Below are 18,579 nucleotides of genomic sequence, written 5' to 3'. Positions count from 1 at the left end.
ATATTATGTGCCACATACAAAAACCTCCAATACACTTTATCTTGTCTCTAGATATCTCAGCAAATATTTTTTAAAAAAGGTGAAAATTATTTCTTCAACAACCAGTTTTTCCTTTCTACTTGCATCAATTTTGTGTGAGTAATGCAGGTTCTTCCTTACCTCTCTGAGATTAATTTTTACCCCTCAACAAAATCTGTCTCCTCTACTCTCCCTCTACAAAACACTGGATCTGAAAACATCTTTTACAATTTTCATGCATGTTGATCAAATGAAGTCTAATACCTTTCTCAGATGATCAAAGATCTCATGTGGCAACACTAAAAATTGTTCAAAAATGCTTTCACATTAATAAGTTTAATCGAAGCTTGACTATCCTTTGTTAACTTGTTTCCCAATATGGAGGCAGAAAGTGAAGTACAAATGGAGTTTTCACTCTGACACAGTTACAAGTACAGTAACTGTGTACAAATTCTCAAAGTGAGTTCAGAAATTATACATAGTTATATTCCCTAAATCACCATGGTAATTATTGTGACCCAGAACAAGGACCTTCATTTTAAAGTAATTTTAATTATGAACACTGGTGAATTGAAGAGGTTTGGGAGAGAAATTGGGGCAAAGTTTTGCCATCTCCCTGGTGCAATGTGGGTGCTCCAGAAGAATTCTGTGAGAATGTGTCAGGACATGAGTCCTTCTTAAGTCTTGGTCCCTTCGGGTATATTGTCCAGTTTGCACCTTGCAACATTCACAAATCCTTTAGCAACCTTCAGCAAACTTCACTAAATCACGGTGTTGGATTATAGTTAGGCCAAAATCATGGTTTGGCAATATGACCTATTGATTGTAAAAATGTCTAACTAAGAGCTTTTTGGGTCTAAATACTCATGCAAAGTGATACCATCTTTGTGGGTTTGAAAAGTTCAGAGGTAATACCAAAAAAAGTAAGTAGCAAACAAAATTTGACCTTTTTTTCTTTTTTTGTAACTACTTTTACTTTTATTTAATTTTACATGTCTGTTGGGTTTTTTCCGCTGGCTGCTTTTGAAAGTTGTACATCTACTGTGGCTTCATTTCAGTTAAAAATGTGTACATTATGCTGAGGTTTTAGCTTTTAAATTGTTTGTTAGCTGAACTGACAGTCTAACTGTCAGTTAGGAACTCTTTGGACGTAAATTGGACTTTGAGGATGTAGGTTTCCTGTTATAATTTCAAATTTGTTTATCTAAGCAGCTTTTCCTTTTACTTAGGGAACATAATTCAAATACCTTTTAGGAAAAAGCACATGGCATAAACCTGTTGAAAATATCATAAAGACTGTGTCCCTTACATATATCCTGTTTTATGTTTAAGTAACATTGAGATTATTTTTCTACAATTAGAATAAGCAGTTTAGTTTAGTTTAGTGGTCTTATTAGTAATGAATGGACTCTTCAGTAAAAGAAGTCCTCAAGAGTTACAGTTCAGCTCGCACATTTTTTGGGGGAGTTTAGCATCCCATCATATTTCTTGTCTTAGCGGTAATACAAAACATGTCTATCTACCAGTGAGGGATATACTCCTATCTGTCCTCATTAGCAGAGGATTTCTGTTCAAATCATTACAGAATTAAAAGAAAAAAATAGATAATCATCTCATATTTCCATGATTATATAATGTAGGATAACATGCATTTTTATTTTTCATTTACCAAAGAACTGGTGATATGTAGTTACACATCACTCCTATGTCCAGAACCTCAGCTTCACACAGTAGGCATAAGATACTGCTTAATTACACAGTTCAACAGCCCAACCTTTCTTCATACTGTCTTTTTTATTCCAGCTTGACATGGGTTTTCTCCCAGTTTTTTATTGTACCATCTACTTTGAAATTTCAGAGATTCGGTGTGTCTCTGGCCCTGACTGAAAATCTTTTGTCTCTATAAGCCATACACTCAGAGTAACAGATTTTTACCAGTCAAATATAAATGGAGCACAATATAAACTAGAAGGGATCTGCTCTGCTCTGGCATCAGGATATAAGCCATGAAAACACATAAAACAGACACAATGAAAAATCTCCTTCCAGCTTGTGTGAAGACAGGCATAACAGACATACGAGAAATTATAATAATAGAGAATATTCCTGATTGTATCTTTCACCAGCAGGAGTGGGCATCCCAAACACTTGGAAATAAAGGATAAATCTCTTACATCATCACTGGCTTTGACAGTGATCTTGGTGAACCATCACTCCTTGAGTTTTATAACAGATATACACAAGAATAATAAACCACACTCCATTTGTCTGCTGTGTCTATTGTTTTAAAGCACAGAATACAGAGGTGAACATACTGGAAAATCAAATCAGTAGGCACCTGCCAGTCAGTAAAAAACAGTAATAAAAAGAAGTCAGTAATAAAGCTAGTGAGAATCTTGGAATGAAAGATAGTAGGAGTAGTAAAAATTAATGCTAGAAAAACTCTGGAACTAGATTTTACTGTGGAATGCAGTTAACTTGACAAATATTTTATAAAGTGTAAAATGGCTCAAAAAATCACACATACAACTAAGTAAAGAAGTCAAGAGAAACGATATTTACAATTTTCTTATTGGCATGAGAGTACAGTATTGTCAGTAGAAATCTGTCTCATTTCAGTCCTATCAAGCCCTGGAACACATTTTACATCTGCAGTAATTTAACAGGGCATTAGAATTTATGTGAGTCCTATGTGTCTTTTCTCTTATACTCGAAGAAAAAAATTCCCTGAAAACAAAACAAAACAAAACAAAGAAAAAAAAAAAAACCAACAACAAAAAAAAAAACAACAACAACAACAAAAAAACCACCACCACCACCAAAAAACCCAGAATGTTGCTGATCTGAGAGGAGACAGCAATGTTGGCATAAGAGGAAGAATGGAAATTGGAAATGACAATTTTTATTAGACCAAGTCAGAAAAAAATTAAATTGCTCATGATATAAAAATGAAATGACTGAGGTAATTTAAAGCAAGAGCAGAAATTTGTAAAAAATTAGATTAGAGCTACAGAAAGTTTCTCAGTGGTCACAGATAAAGTCCTTATTAACACTGCAATGTGCAAGAAGGCTGTGAACCTACAAAAATGTCCTCCACAACTACCAGAGATCCAAGAAAGAACCAGTAACATGGACCACCATTTCCAGTGAGGGATTTCAAGGAGACATGACACGTTCAAGTTTAAAAGAGATGACCTAAATGAATTTTTAGATGGAAAGTGAGAGCTGGTGTTTATGGTAGAAGAGGGTAGGAGTTTCTCTACTAGAAATGGAGAAACACAAAAGGTTTAACATTAACCCAAATTTTAAGTCATAGAGGCTCAGAGAGAGAGCAGGTTGTTGATCTGATGTTACAGAACAGGAGGAGAAGGGAAGTTTTACACCAATATTTTTGTACAATGGGTTGTATGGATAAATCAACAAATAAACAATAAAATCATTCCAACAAGGAAAGTGACAGAATCCATACAAGTAGAGGTGATAAAGTTCATATGACTGAATTTTACATATACTTGTATCGAGAGGTCCTGAACCCAATAGGTGTTAAGATTAATACACTATTCTGTAACAGACTGTTAATGAAGATGTTTCCAAGGAAACCAGACAAAATATTGAAATTACTTTACATTATCAGTTATTTCACCTTGAAATAGAACATGAGATGTAATTGTTACTCCAAAAAGTCTGAAAAATAGATGTAACCTGCAAATCCTTTTGGTGAACAAGCTGAAATTTTATAAAAATATATTACTTTCTACAATATCTCTGATAGGCAGCTGAAGAGAGAGTATTGCAAAAACCCAAGGCTGCTAATTAAATACTGACACCAAAGCACATTTTTATGTTCTTAGAAGTGCATATTGCCATGTAGAATAGAAGCCGTGTAAAGGACAGGAGATGTATAGTAATATGTTTTGGATAATCTGTTTGTTGGAGTAATGGGATACAATTTTAGCACAGCACACTGAAAGAAGGCACCTTCAGAATAAACAGTGGATAAATTAGATTGTCTGTGATTTGTTTGGAATGGAATCTAAGGAAATTAAGTAGTTCAGAGAAGGAGGTTTTTTTCCCATAAAAACTCAAGTGTATCCAAAACTGTGGCACACTCACATGTATGCCAGCCAGTCTGGCATTTCTATCAGAGCTTTGTGGAGTTCTGCTTCCATTACAGAAGGGCTATTTCTCTGTGTGGAACTCAAGCCCCTTTATGGGAACAAGAAGCCCTTTCAGGGTGTTGAATGTAATCTTCAGGATTTCTAAATCTGAGAAAGTATCTTGTGATTCCCACATCGGTATTTTCTTCTAAGACACCTTTTTTAACAGAGGCAGATGACAATATAGCAACATAATAACACAAAGCCCTGAGGGATGGCTAATTATAGCAAGTTTATATTTTATTTAGGTGAGGTTTTTGCATCCATCTACAATTCCTTAAAATAATGTTTCATTTATATCTTCCTGCCTCATAATTTCCCGGTTAATTTGGATTATTACATTTTAATAATGAAATTAAGAGGGTTTTTATCTGTGATCAGTAATATTAAGATTTTAAGTAGTTAATAGGATAATAATACAGAGAACTGCAAGTGTGGGTGTCTTACAACTTGCAGAGTTCAAGGAAAAATTGTTGGAAAGACCAGTCTTCAAGTTGCCTGTAGCAATTCTGATGAAATTACATTGGGAAAAAAAAAAAAAAAAAAAAAAAGAGTGGCAAGCTAGAAGTCATTTCCTTGAAGAATTTGTTGTCAAAGATGCCAAAACTGCTTAAGGTTCTGCCAAATATAAGATTACCCACACTGAATTTCAACAATTGTCCTCAGCTGCTGAGAACCAAGAAATGATGTGCACATGTTCCTTCTCAGTCCCACCAGATGGATCAGTGGAATCATAACAGATCTGTGCAGATCGGACCAATTTCACACCACTCCATTTAAGTAAGTTTTGAGGAAAAAAAGGGTTTTTTGGTTTGCCAAGGATATGAAATGGAGTATCCAGATGAAATGGACCCTTATCCAGATGAAGGGTCTCCTTGGCACAGACTGATATGACATTGTCATGAACTTCTGAGGCTGCCAAAATATTAGTGACAATACTACGAATACTGATATTTTTGAAAGACCAGAATTACATGTATCTATTATTTTCAGTGAACCTTCATTAACCTTGTATAGATATATAGTACACATTCTTTTATTCATCCCAGTATTTATGAAATCATTGAAATTAAGCCTTTAAATGCAACCAAATGCTGCAAGTAATTTTGTGATGACAAAAGTTTAGAATCAGAAAAAAAGAAAAAAAGAGGAGAAATTTCCAAACTGATGACACAAGAGCACCTCAAAAACACCTAGTAATTGCTCATGCCTGCTTCAGAGGTGATAATACTTCTTTTTAAGAACTCCTTAGGCTGTCAGAGTGACTCACAAAAAAGCCAGGAGCTATTCTGAAGGCATTCCTTACTTCCCTAGCCCTACAGCAGAACACAGCTGTACAGAGCCCAAATACTTTACTACATTCTCTAACAGGAAGAATCATCTCAGACAGCATTTTTGTACCAACAAGACCACAATAGTAACCCACAATAATTCCATTGCCTAATTTGATTTTTACTACGGAAGAGCCACTCTTACTCTGCATATTAATACAGTATTTGAACATGGTTTTTAACATTTTTAACATGGTTTGTTGAAGATCCATAAATTTCCACAGCAATCCAGCCATTACCTCATCTCTAGCACAGCCATGTGCTCAGAGTTCTGCAGGATTTATTTATGTTTTTCATCTCAGAAATAGCAGGGATGGATCTGTAGAGCTTTTTTGTGTCCATGAAACAACAGCAGTATCCATGTATCACTCTGGTAATTGTTGGGAAACGATTTTATAATGATGGCTAATGTACATTTCTGGGTAAACTGGAAGCAACATCAGACCTGGTTTAAATAAGGGGTTTCTTATAATCAATGTGTCTTGCAAACTTCCCTTACTTTTAGTGCCATAATACAATGACACCACATGCTAATGATGAGAAGTCTCTGAGTTGATTCTCACTCATGCTTATTCATACCTGTCATCTTCACTACTGATAATTTTCTAGGTAAACCCAAGACAACACCATAAATTAGATTGAATGGCTAATCATATATTTGACCCTACCAAGTAATAATTTCTCTGATTCTATTCTAGCTTTCAGTTTTTCTAAGTTTAATCAAAGTTCACTTAACTGATTTTTAAGTATTCAGACTTTAATGGAAATAATTGTCCTTTAATTTATACATCCCTGTGATTGTTTTCCTGGAGAGAAGAAATGTGCCTAGTACCCTGCAGCATGAAATTCTTTGGAGATTGTATCTTTAGAAATGTAATGGTCAGGAAGTTTCAAGTGTTTAGTTTTAAACCCCTAAAAAGGGTCTAAATCACAGCTGAGACATATTATTACCAACACTAGTGCCATGGGAAAACCTTTGTTATCAGTTTTTAGGACAGACAATGTTACAGTCTCATTTGGCAGTAAAAGTTCAAGCAAAATATTTTTATAAAGACTGGTCAGAAAAGCATATGTAATTTCATATTTGGTTTATTCTGGTCCCAGCTGAAAATGTCAGTCTGACATCCAGCCTTTCTCCTTGAACAAGGGTTTTTTAAGTATACAGGAAGAATAATGCTGGAAAATTATACAATTATACTCTCTACATCAGTCTCTAACCTTGCTCAATCTCTAACACCAGTCATTGCAGTCATAATAGATCTGTGCAGATCAGACCAATTTCACAAAGCCAGGAGCTGGACATGAATCCTAGTCATGGTTTATTCTTTTCTACACTGATTTCCTTAATGTGTGGAAACACATTTAGAAATATATAAGGTGTCATTCTTTAGTGCAATCAGGCAACTTGTGAGGAGAAAAGTTAGACTTTACTGTCTCTGAAAAGATGGATAATGATGAACATCTAGTTGTTTACCAAAAGGGATCTAAATACACGGGAATTATGATGGCTTCACATTCTAAAGCTTGATAAAACTTCTTTTCGTAAGTTAGGTTGGAACCTTTGGCTACAAGAAAATTCCAAAGTTTAGTTGACCCTGAGTGAGGGTAACTGAGTTGTCCCTCAAACAGATGAGCTTTCTCTTGCTCACTGACAAATATTACTGATAAAAATCTTATTGTTAGAAAAGAACTGAAAGCCTGGAAGTCAAGATAACTTCTACTTTGGCAGCTGTAGCTAGAGTAACCTCCAGGCCTGAAAAAGGCAGACTGCTTCAGAAGAATAGTTCATATCCCTTTTCCTCTCAGCAATTTTGTATAGATTTTCACCATTTATCTTGGAAACAATAGGGAGAAGTTTGTTTCTTGCTAAATTAATCCATTTTGTCTGGCCTTTCTCAAAGAACTTCTAAAATATAGTACTTTTCAATTTGCCACTGTTATAAGTGTTTGTATAAAAAAATTATATCATATATTCAATTACCTCTGTTATTTATGGAGATTGTCAATGTTGCACCATATATAATTACCACAATATTGTACATTTCCTTAAATAATTTTTACAATGAACAACACCTATAAATAAGTTAGAAAACTTAGCTACATCTGTATAATTACCAGTAAATACATCAGTATTTAAAAGAAGGTGAATATTTATGCCTTGGTCAGCAATTAATTATTCATTTTTTAAACAAACAAAAAATCCTCACCACATTACCTCACCACAGAAGACTGTGAAGTTTCCTAATAAGAAATAAAGTATTGAATAGATGAAAAGGACTAGAGCTCAGTCAACTCCTAGATAACCCAGAAAAACACATTTCTGTGTGCTTCCAATGCAGCAGACAATCATCATTTTGAGATATTAATTTCCTCTGGGCAGTAGATAACAGTCCAAGTACTGCATAAGGTCTCCAGGCCATTCCTCTCCTGGGAATGGAGACATCACTTCTTTACTGGGGCAGAGAGGGTCCCAAAACCAATTGCCTTTGCTGAGATATTTTTTCTCTGCTAGCATGGGATCAAGGAAAGCTTAAAGATTGCACAACGAGCCTAGAGGTGATTTTACTACAAATTAATTACCCAGGAAGTTGTAAGGAAATCTACATCTCTTCACAACTATTAAAACAGTCAACCACTGTGATGCAGCAGTTTGCCTACGGGATTTGTTTAAACCAAAGATGTCTTTCAATTACTATATGTGTGCCAGTAAAAGAACCCAGCAAGCAAAGAAAACCAGGCAAGACAAAATGAAAACCATAATCAAAACAAAATGGCAAGTAATATTTTGTGTCTCATATTCATAAGGCAATTTTGTGAATGGATAAATTTGTGCATCATCTGAAAAGGGACTGAAAGTCCTTTGACATTTGATTTTTTTTCTCCTAGCCAAGAAGTTCTATATCATTAATAGGTCTTATTAAACTAACAGTAGCAAGCAGACAATTTCACTTTGCAAAGAACAGAGAGGTAGGAGCTGACCTTTCTACTCTTTGAAAAACAGTAATTTATTCATATTGTCTGAAGATCACTGTTTTGCTGATAACAATAGGGAGGGCACGTTCTGCATTTCTTATATATTCTAAACACCTGATAGCTTTAACAATGAAGAATATCATCCAGGGTTCTTAATGAAGAAATGGAAATTGGCAGAAAATGCAGGACAAGCCCCAAGTAGCTACACATTATAAATGTATTCTGTGAATTATCACAACTGTGTGTTCTTATCAAAAATAGCTTTCACATGAAACAGGTATTCAGAAAAATAACCAGCATATGGTTCACTGCTTTCATTTGAATGTGACAGGTAAAATGCCTCAGTGTGTATTAACCTAATTTAAAATATTGTTGAAGAAGGAATAATAAGAGAGAGGTTTTTTTAGCCTGAAGTTCATTTTGATTAAACTGAAAATATTATTCATAGTCTCTGCTGTCTAAAATTTGCTTTGCTGATGATGTGTACATAGAACTGAGTGTATTTTAAATATACACAGGGAAAGGGGAGGGGAAGAGGTTGTCTGTCTCCAGAGCAACACACCCTGCTAACATGCCAGACATTGTTGTAGCCACAGCTCCCAGGCCAGTGGTCTGGTAGGCTGTCTGTCCCATGGAGCCAGTATTAGACTGAAGGTTAAAGTGAGGGCAGATAGAGCTTTAAATGAGGACAGGGCTGCTGTGTACATCCAGCCTGTGAACACAGCTATTAGAAGACAAGGCAGCACCACTGCAGTACCCAACTTAGAGAAAACAGGAAGATCTAATCCAATAAATATTGGCAGAAATGGTACCTTTTTAGTTTGCTTTGACAGTTACCATTATTTTTCAATTAATTACACCACTTTAGTTGTGGAGATTAATAATTAGTCATAGTTTCTTTCCTTCCTTTTTAATTAGAGTCCCTAGAGATGTTTCAAGAATTTGTGGACAAATATTGTCTTGGTGACTAACATTTATAATACTTAGATCATTCTTGCTCCAGGAAGCTTTTTGTTATTCATTATTACAATGTACAACCACAAAATAAATCACCATTAAAGAGCTCTGTAGGCAACCTTCAGATCATTTTGACTCAACTTCATTTTAAATAGATTTTTGAAATATAAACTATGGGGCTGTTGTGATATTTTTGACATACATTTGACAAACAGTCCTTTCTTTCTTTAAGCCTGTTACACATCACTGCATATCACAAATTCACACCTTCATAATCCAGTACCTTATCATATAGTCATAACAATTTTGAAAGAGAATCACTTTAGTTAATCTCAGCCCAGTCCTTCTCATGAATCTGCCCCCTTCAACAATGGTTGTAAATCACAAAAGTTTGCATTCAGTTTTGCTATTTAATTTTTAATGTCCTACTACTCCTAGGAGGGTAAGTGAAAAAAAAATTAAAACATGTAGCATCAACAAATGGTATTTTATTCATTGATTGAAATAAAACACTATCTGCTACCATAACATCAAGAAAAGCAATTTTTAAAGTTAATTTTAACTCTCACTTTAGTATAACAACTTGGTCTTTAACGTGTTGGTTTATGCAGAAGACAAGAAATAAGGTAACACTGAGCTACTCAGAGGTACTCACTCCAACTGACAAACATGGCATTTCTCAGGACTTCAGGATGACAGATGTGGTGATTGAAGTGAAAAAAAAATCTAAGCTTTCAATTCTAATTTAAAATAGCACTTTCAGAGATACTTTCTATCCTGTTGAATGACAAATAGTTGATTGGTGTCAAACACACGAACTGACAGACACTAAGTGAAATACAGTTATTGAGCATTTAGCACTGGCTGATCTTCCACAAAACAAGCTGAATTAACTGAAAATATGATCACATACCAGCTTTTTGGGGGGTGGGGAACTAAGGGTGTGCAATGGGTGTGCAGGAAAATTTGCAATTAAATAAAAAATTATCTGCAGACAAAAATAGTTTTTAGAAAATCTCAACATCTATTGCAAGAACATAATCATAGTACTATGGAAAGCAAATATGTAGTGTATTTGCTTTCTTCATTACACACAGAGCATGACCACCTTAATTTGTTAGATCTATCATTTTACATGATTAATTTCATACACCTAATGGACATTTGCACATTTAAAGATATGATAATTCAAGGAAGATTAATGACTTCCCCAAAGCATACACAGTCTGGAGCCCATTTTAATTATCATGAAAGTACCACACATACAAATAACTCGGGTTGCCCTCTGCTGTCATTGTAAAGCAATGTTTTGGAAACAGGATGTTTAGTAATTGGAAAAAATGTACCAAAGGAAACATACACATATCTGTCAGTATGAAAAGCCAGAGTGCAATTCATGTCTTTATAGAAGGACAGGAAGTTCAGATATCCAACTTTTATCTACTCTTAGGCCTTAAACATTTCTCTGTGTCTTAACACAAGTACTAGCTTAGCAGAATTCTTTTTAAAGAGCTTTCTGCCCTACTAATATATTAAAGCAGACAGACATGGGTGAAAATTTCAAAAGAGATGGGTTGTCACATGAATGCTTTCAGGTAGAATGTGTCCACTATTGAGTTTCTCTGGATCCCAGCTTTAAGAGAGCTTGGCACTTTTGTCTGCTTTTAAACCTTCCATGCACTCTTGAAAAGTACAAGCTACTTAGGACGAGGGGATAAATTTATATTAAAGGAATACATTTTGGGTAAGAATATAGATATTTACTCTTTTTTTTTTTTTTTTTTTTTTTTTTGCAAGCATTGGGAATGAACAACATGATTCAAGTGTAAAATATTTATCAAATAGTAAAATGGATATTAAGAAAGATAATCAGAAAGCATTAAGAGTCAGGTGAAGGCTTATTATATTCTGTCAGTTCACATTCCTATCAACCCATGAATTCTTGAGTTTTAGCTCTGCGAAAAATTAGTGTTTTCAGTTTCTCTACATAACCATAAAAGAAAAATAAGCAAAACCTCAATTCTAACTTGTTAACTTTCTTCTCCTTTCTCCTTTGCATAATGAGCCAAGAAGACATTTAGCAAAAATCCTCTATATAATTTTTCAGGAACTAAGGTTTCAGCTTAGAGAAATGTTTTGCAAAAAGATCACAACTGAAAAGAAAGCCACAGAAAATATGAATGACATGACTTTTCTTTTAAAATATACAACTAGAGATAACACAGGATTCCAACAATTTTTAAAATTACACTCTCTTAACCATTCTCAAATACATTGCAAAGCAAGAATTTATGAACTCAAAATATCATGGGATTAAAGTAATAAAACTATTATTAAGTTAATTTTTCCTCAGAAATGTACAACTGTGTAGTAGAGTAGTAACACACTGTGAATCATTTGGTGTTAAATAATGCTTCATACTTCCTGCAGAGTAAGACTAGTCTTTATTGAAACATGAATGAGGGAGATTGTTCATAAACCAAGACTATAAAAACTGTTCTCTCAGTATGAAGTAATTTAATGTACTTTCCAAGAAGCTTCCTGGATATCTGAGTCCACTACACTTCAAACCACATGATTTAGACATGTCTGGATTCATCTACATGAAGAGATTGATCATACAACTTAAAAAACATTAAAAAAACATCAAAAAGAAAGGGATTTTTTGTCAAGGATAAATAGCACGCAAAGAGTCACTAGTTCTTAAACTACATTTTCAAATGAAGGTGTCTAAACTGGGTCACAAAGATCAGTCTCTAGGAACTGAATTGATGTGGCCTAATTTGCTGAAACGTTTCCTCTGAGATCTGCCCCAAAACTCACAGTTCAAGTCTTCTAAAACACAGAGCATCTTTCTTTGAAGTCCTGCATCGCCAAGCTGCTTTGTTCAAAACCAGCTGGTTTTCAAGTGTTCACTTATCATCCAATACAGTGAATAACTATACTTCCCTGGATAAATGGCAAGCACAGAAAATCCTAAACAGTTAAATTTTTTGGTGTTGTATCTGCCCTCCCCCATCCCATGTTTGTTCTTGTTTTTATCCACTCTTAAAAGGCTGCTATCATCAGGTCCTTAACAAACCATGCTGTGATTAGCAAATTAACTTATTATAGTTCTAAGCCCTGCTTAAAAAATGTCCATCCATTGCAATGTTTTTGGGCATGGCTGACCTATCTATGCAGCACAAACTCTCATGCTTAGTCATGTTGTTGCATGCAAATGTTATCACAATTTGCCACCTCCTCAACACTTGAGAAGACTGGAGAACCCACTCAGTTCTGCTTTCTATTCACGTGGGCATTGCACTGAATCTCCTCTCTCTCCCTCCCATCAGAGATCCCAGACTGGGATGCCATGCAGAGTGCAGAAAGTATGAGCTGCCATAAATATTGACCTGCTGCTACTTGTTCCTTCTGAGCAGCAGAGAACTCGAAGTAAGTTTGCTGCTCCCTGTGTTGCCAGCCTTTTCTCTGGCCACTTCTGAAGTGGTACAAAGAGAAACAGCCCTGAACTGTAAAGCCTTTAGGCAGAAAATCTAATTTTAAAAATAATAACCAATAGAATTGTTGCAACTACTCTATCTTGTTATACAAATAACACAAAATTGCACCATTTAATAAAATTCATAAGAGCAAGAATTTGCTGCTCGGTATTTTACTTAATTATAATACTTCAGATACTTCTATTCAAGCGTTCGTCTATGAGACACAAGTTTAACCTGGCATGGATAAAAGAGATCTGAATAAAAGGTTTTAATTACATTATTTTCAGCAATTTAGTCTCCATTCAGAAAAAAGCTAGAAGCACAAATTCATGATAATATATGGGTCCACAATGAAGCATCTATTTATTGGTAATACACAGAAGTTCTCTGCTTCTACAAAAACAGCCTACATTTTTGTGTTGGCTATATTTGGAATGCTGCTTTGTGCACAGTATTCTGAGAGAGTAAAGTGATGGGCATATGTAAATCTCTGTTATACACTAGAAGCTCTGTATTTACTACAATGCATTAGACTTCGACTGAGAAAAACCAGTAGAAAATTTTTCTTATCTACCCAAGGATCAGGGGCTGAATCCAATCCCAAAATGGTTACTGCAAGTTAACTGATTTGGCTCCATTTAGTGACTTCAGTAATGAGGACGAAAGACTGCCCAGAGGGAGAAAGAACTGAAGCAACGTAAGGCATATACTTATTATAGAAATATATCAGAGAAAATGTATTTGAAGAGCATCATTATTGAAATATAACAAGAAAAACCCTATATACAATATTAAACTAAGAAAAAATCTTTCAAATTATTTGTAATTTATTTTAAAATTTTAAATTAAAATTAATTCTATTTCTTATGTATGGAAAAATGGGATCCATAGGAAAATGCCGTACTTTAATAACAAAAAAGCACCTCATGCTGAAATTAAAAATGCATTTTTATTACAAATTTGTTGTCTTAAAAAACTACTTACATGAGTAAGAGACTGAGAAATAAGCCCTGTATTTGAAATATTTCAACCACCTAAGGTATTTTTTTGATTTTCAGCCTGTGAAATATGGCAAATTCTTCTACCTGCACTTAGTCCAATATAATTTAAATCTAAAATTATTTCCCATACATATTTCATTGCATATATGTATAAATGCATTCTATGCACTGCATATCTCACAAAGGACTGCATACTTCTCTATACATATATACATATGAGTTCAAACAAATACATTATTCACAACAAACAAAAAAAGAAACTGCAAGGTTTGTATTGAGAAGAATAGGTAATATGAAGCATTTGTAACTGCAGATCATGTATAAAAGAACAACATGTACTCACTATGCTACAGTCAAAAATCTTACTGTAATTTATTCTAAAACAGATTTTTATTGGACTATGAGATGAAACTACCTGCTTTCTCAACAAGAAAATACATGCTATTCCTAGTAAAAAACAAGAAGTCTTGGATACTGACTAATGCAAACACCTTTCTATCTAGATCCAGACTGATTTTTTGGTTTAAAATGTCTCAACAGTTTGAAGCCATTAGCACTCACCATGTTCAAGTTTCAAATGTGGGTTTTGACAATGAGATTAAGAGAAATCTCTTGATGTCTGTCTCTCAATACTCATCATATGGCCTCACCACTTTAGCACTGGATGCCACTTTTTCAACCTACTTATTCTCACAACAACCCATGAGTTAACAAGTATCATTTTCACCATTTTCTAGATTTTCCAAAGTTAAAAAGGAAAGAAATCAAATGAGACTTCCTGAACGTCAATCCAGCTGTCTATTTATCTGTGATTCTTTTAATTATATAATTGAAGTTGCTGACAATTGGTACATGTCTGACAGGGAAATAATAAAGAAACTTATAAACAATTCAAACTACAGAAGAAATATAGGGCAATGCTGATTGCAGATTAGCTAATAGTCTCAGGATATTAATCACAACTATTCTTATAAAAAGGAACTAGCAATAAGTATGTCAATGCAAAGAATACCACTGCTGTACCACTTGTAGAAAGTGATACTTCCCCAGGAGTTTTATTTCACGTCAAGTGGGATGTCCTTCTGTTACTGTCTCAAAGGAAGAAATTCAGATAATTTCTTCATAAATATAACTTTGCAAGACAAATGTTAATGTACACACTTTACCTTAGCTCAAATTTCATCATGACGTGTAAAACCCAGAATACTGTCTTTACTGAGAAACAAAGAAATCTAAAATATTTACAGTACAAGAAGGATACAGAGCAAACTGCTAGAGCACAGGTTAAAAATTATGGCTGCATTTTTCAGATATATCTAGGCTGAAACTAGCCCCTCTGTCACTACGACTGTCTGAAGAATCACAGCTTAGTAAGGGGGTCTCATTAGATCACTCAGAAATACAAAATTTGCTTTCAAGCAGGGAATGCTACATTTCCTCTCCTTGCTCAGGCGTACATGCTCAAATGTAATGTGATTGACATACAACATATAGACATCTAATTCTCTGAAACACACGAGCCTAATTATTTTCCTAACTTTTGTATTTTATTAAAAAAAAAAAAAAAATGAGGCCCTCCTTACCTTGCTACTTACTCATTTGGTGGTTGACCACTAAGCAAACTAGACTCTTTCTGCCCTTTCTTCTCAACTATATTTTCTCAAATTTCTCTAATTCCACTCTGCTACTTAAAATCCAGAAGTTTTAGCTGCAAGGAACAAGCCTCCTTAGGGAGCATCACAAAACAGTCACTAAACTGTTGCACTTCATTTTGGTTTGACTCATTTCAGTGATCAATATCCTTCCTTCTAATTTATGAAAGCTGTCTAAATCCTTGTTGTCTAAACACGGATTTGTTTCATATAACATAACTTATTCTTTCTTGAGCGATTAGTGGAAGACTGAAAGTGTTCTCAAATTTCTCAAATTAAGGGCAGATATCTATCAGAAATAGTCAAGAACTCTTCATCTATATATATATATGTATTTAAAAATTGGTAAAATGCACACATGGAATCTATCAATCTACTTACAAGCAAGTATAAAATCAATCTGAACTGTATCCTACCCTTCTAACATGAAAATATATATTATTTAACGTTAGCATAATTTAGAGACATTGATCAGTAATGTCTTTTTTTTAAAAAGAACCATTAAAATTACTTATTTGTACCTATATCAGACCTTCCATGTTATAATTGTTTTCTTGAGATACCTTATCTGTTAAAATTTACTTACTGTTAAAATTTGGTATACAAAGTCTTCATTTTAGATTACTCCTCTTTCTTCATGAAATGTACACAAATGTATACATACATGCAATCAAACTACTATTGGCCTATTTCTAAAAGCTCACCAACTAGACTTCAGAGGGGCATATTTCACTTCTATAAACAGAATGGTCTCATTTGTGCTTCTTCATACTGCTCTAGTAACATGAAGCCGATATACAGATAAGACTGAAAAATGAGATTTATGGCTGCTTTTGCAGTTTTTCCCCAAGGTAATTCTCTAAGTATTTTTATTATGAGCTAAAATGCATAATAGACAATAAAATTGTAGAATAATATCTCCAAATTATGCTATTATTTTTGCATTAAATGGAACAGATTCAGTTGTTTTGTAAATTTCAATGTTTCAAATAGGTCTACACATAATCAGATACATATATCCCTACAAAATCACCGAGTATCTCACATATCTCATTAATATAAAAGGCCAAAGGATTCTGATCAAAAAATGCATCAAAAATGGAATTTTAGGCAACGATTATTCATGTCTGCAAATATCTTATTCCAACAGCAATGCTTTCTACATTCTCAGCACTACAGTACATTAGGGAGTAGGCAATTCTATTCTCTCCACACCTATACTCAGATGAACACATGTAGTCATTTTTCAGAAGCATACTTTGTCATACCAAATTTTTGTCATCTTAAAAAGAACTATTTTATCCAGAGCTACATTTTAAAAGCAGCCTGGGCATGGAGCAGTGGCAGAATGCACAGGGAAAGTGCTTAATCCAGGCATTCTGTAGGGAGCTCCTGGTATCTGGAGATGCAAGGAGGTTAGATGAGACTTTGCTGCAGGTATCAAATATATGTTACCAACCTTTTTTTTTTTTTGGGTGACTGTATTTATATTCTGGGAGAAAACACCTCCTTTCCATTCAAATTACGTGGGTTTTGGCCAGAAACAGTCAAGACATATCCTGAAAAATAACCCCCTTCAGATGAATACTCAGAATTACAGAAACTTCAACTGATGCTCGAAAGCAACTCTACCTTTGCAAAGCTGAATACAAGGGGAAATTCTCTACCTGCACATAGTCAATCTAAAATGACTATTAGTATTAATACTTTCTTGGAAAAAAAAATCAAGACTACAAAGTAGAGGATCTAATGATTGCAGGGAAGGGTTCTCCCAGAACAGTGTGGCCAAAAGGAGCCCTATCCAAGTTAGAAGGCAAATATCCTGTATGATCCTGAACCAGAGAGGATCTGTGAACTCCCACATGAAGAGATAGGACATATGTTATCCTTACAGAAACACTCCTGGTAATGTCTTTAACAGCTGTTACATATTTCTCAACATTTTTCACACAGCATCTAGATTTTTAATTCAGACTGATGTGGATCTAAAGTGACCTATTCCACAGGGATTTAGTTGATCTGGATGTTAAAATTCCCTGAAGACGTCCATGGAAAACAGTTGATGAAAAGACCTTCATAGACCAACAGGTTCTCCCTCAAAACTTTTACATAAATTGTCCCATTTTATTCCCAAAATTGTCCCATTTTATTCCTGATAAAAGCTTGATTTCTCTAATTTTGACGTGAAAGAATGATTTTTGTTGTTCTTTACCAAGCACATTACTTCACACTTTTATGTGATTTGTGCATCATATGATTAAGTCCAGGTAGAAAAAGTGCTAAACTAAAAGGAAAGCAAAACAAAGTAAAAATTTCACTTTCAATATAACAATGTTAAGATTAATCAAGACATTGCTTTCCAAACATAACCATTCTCCCACGCCTGGAGAAGTCTACTCTTTGAGGATAGGTGAAGAGTAAATAGAACATCATCTACTACCCTGAGGCTGGCTATTAAAATGGTCCCACGTTTCAGTAAGTTTTACAGCCTGTCTTGCATCCAACATAAGCATAGAGAAATGTATCTATATAAATGAGCATATTGAAATTCACACCTCAGTATTTATGTCTATTTGGATCAAGGTGAGATTTAAAGCAGCAATTGAATGCAGTTTCACATCTAGTCTTCTGAAGTAACTCTGCTGTGCAATCTATTGATACTTCTACAGACTGACTCTCCTTTAGAGACCTTGAATCCAGAATTTCTGTCAAGGTTTACAAGGAGGGTTGGGTTACTCAGAATAAAATAGTTCTGTCAATTCTGCATTGTCTGGAGATGTATAAAAGACAAGTAGGAGGTGGTCGTTTCACCACATGTTAACTGAACATCTTTCTGAGAACAGGTGTTATAAGCAGCTGCTGAGAAAAGGGAATGGGGCAGGTACTGCTGCATGGAATAGTTTTGCCTTTCTGTTTATTGTGGAATTATGCTACATTACACCCCATTTGGCTGAGAGTAAGTTATACAGGAGAGGGAGCAGCATAGGAGACTCTGTTGGAAGCTG

The 18,579-nt window shown here is 34.6% G+C and overlaps 1 protein-coding gene and 1 long non-coding RNA gene across 11 annotated transcripts in view; one reads left to right on the top strand and one right to left on the bottom strand.

The window, feature by feature from the left end:
* Positions 1-18,579, bottom strand: part of KCNIP4 (potassium voltage-gated channel interacting protein 4) — a 385,279-nt gene that overhangs the window by 65,892 nt on the left and 300,808 nt on the right. The window lies entirely within an intron of this gene.
* LOC128787170 (uncharacterized) overlaps positions 1-18,579 on the top strand; it is a 53,234-nt gene that overhangs the window by 1,164 nt on the left and 33,491 nt on the right. The gene's annotated exons all lie outside the window — the stretch shown is intronic.

This window comes from Vidua chalybeata, chromosome 4, assembly GCF_026979565.1.
Source record: "Vidua chalybeata isolate OUT-0048 chromosome 4, bVidCha1 merged haplotype, whole genome shotgun sequence".
Classification (NCBI taxonomy): Eukaryota; Metazoa; Chordata; class Aves; order Passeriformes; family Viduidae; genus Vidua; species Vidua chalybeata.
Note: the sequence above shows the minus strand (reverse complement) of the source record. Positions and strands in the feature narration are given on the sequence as shown.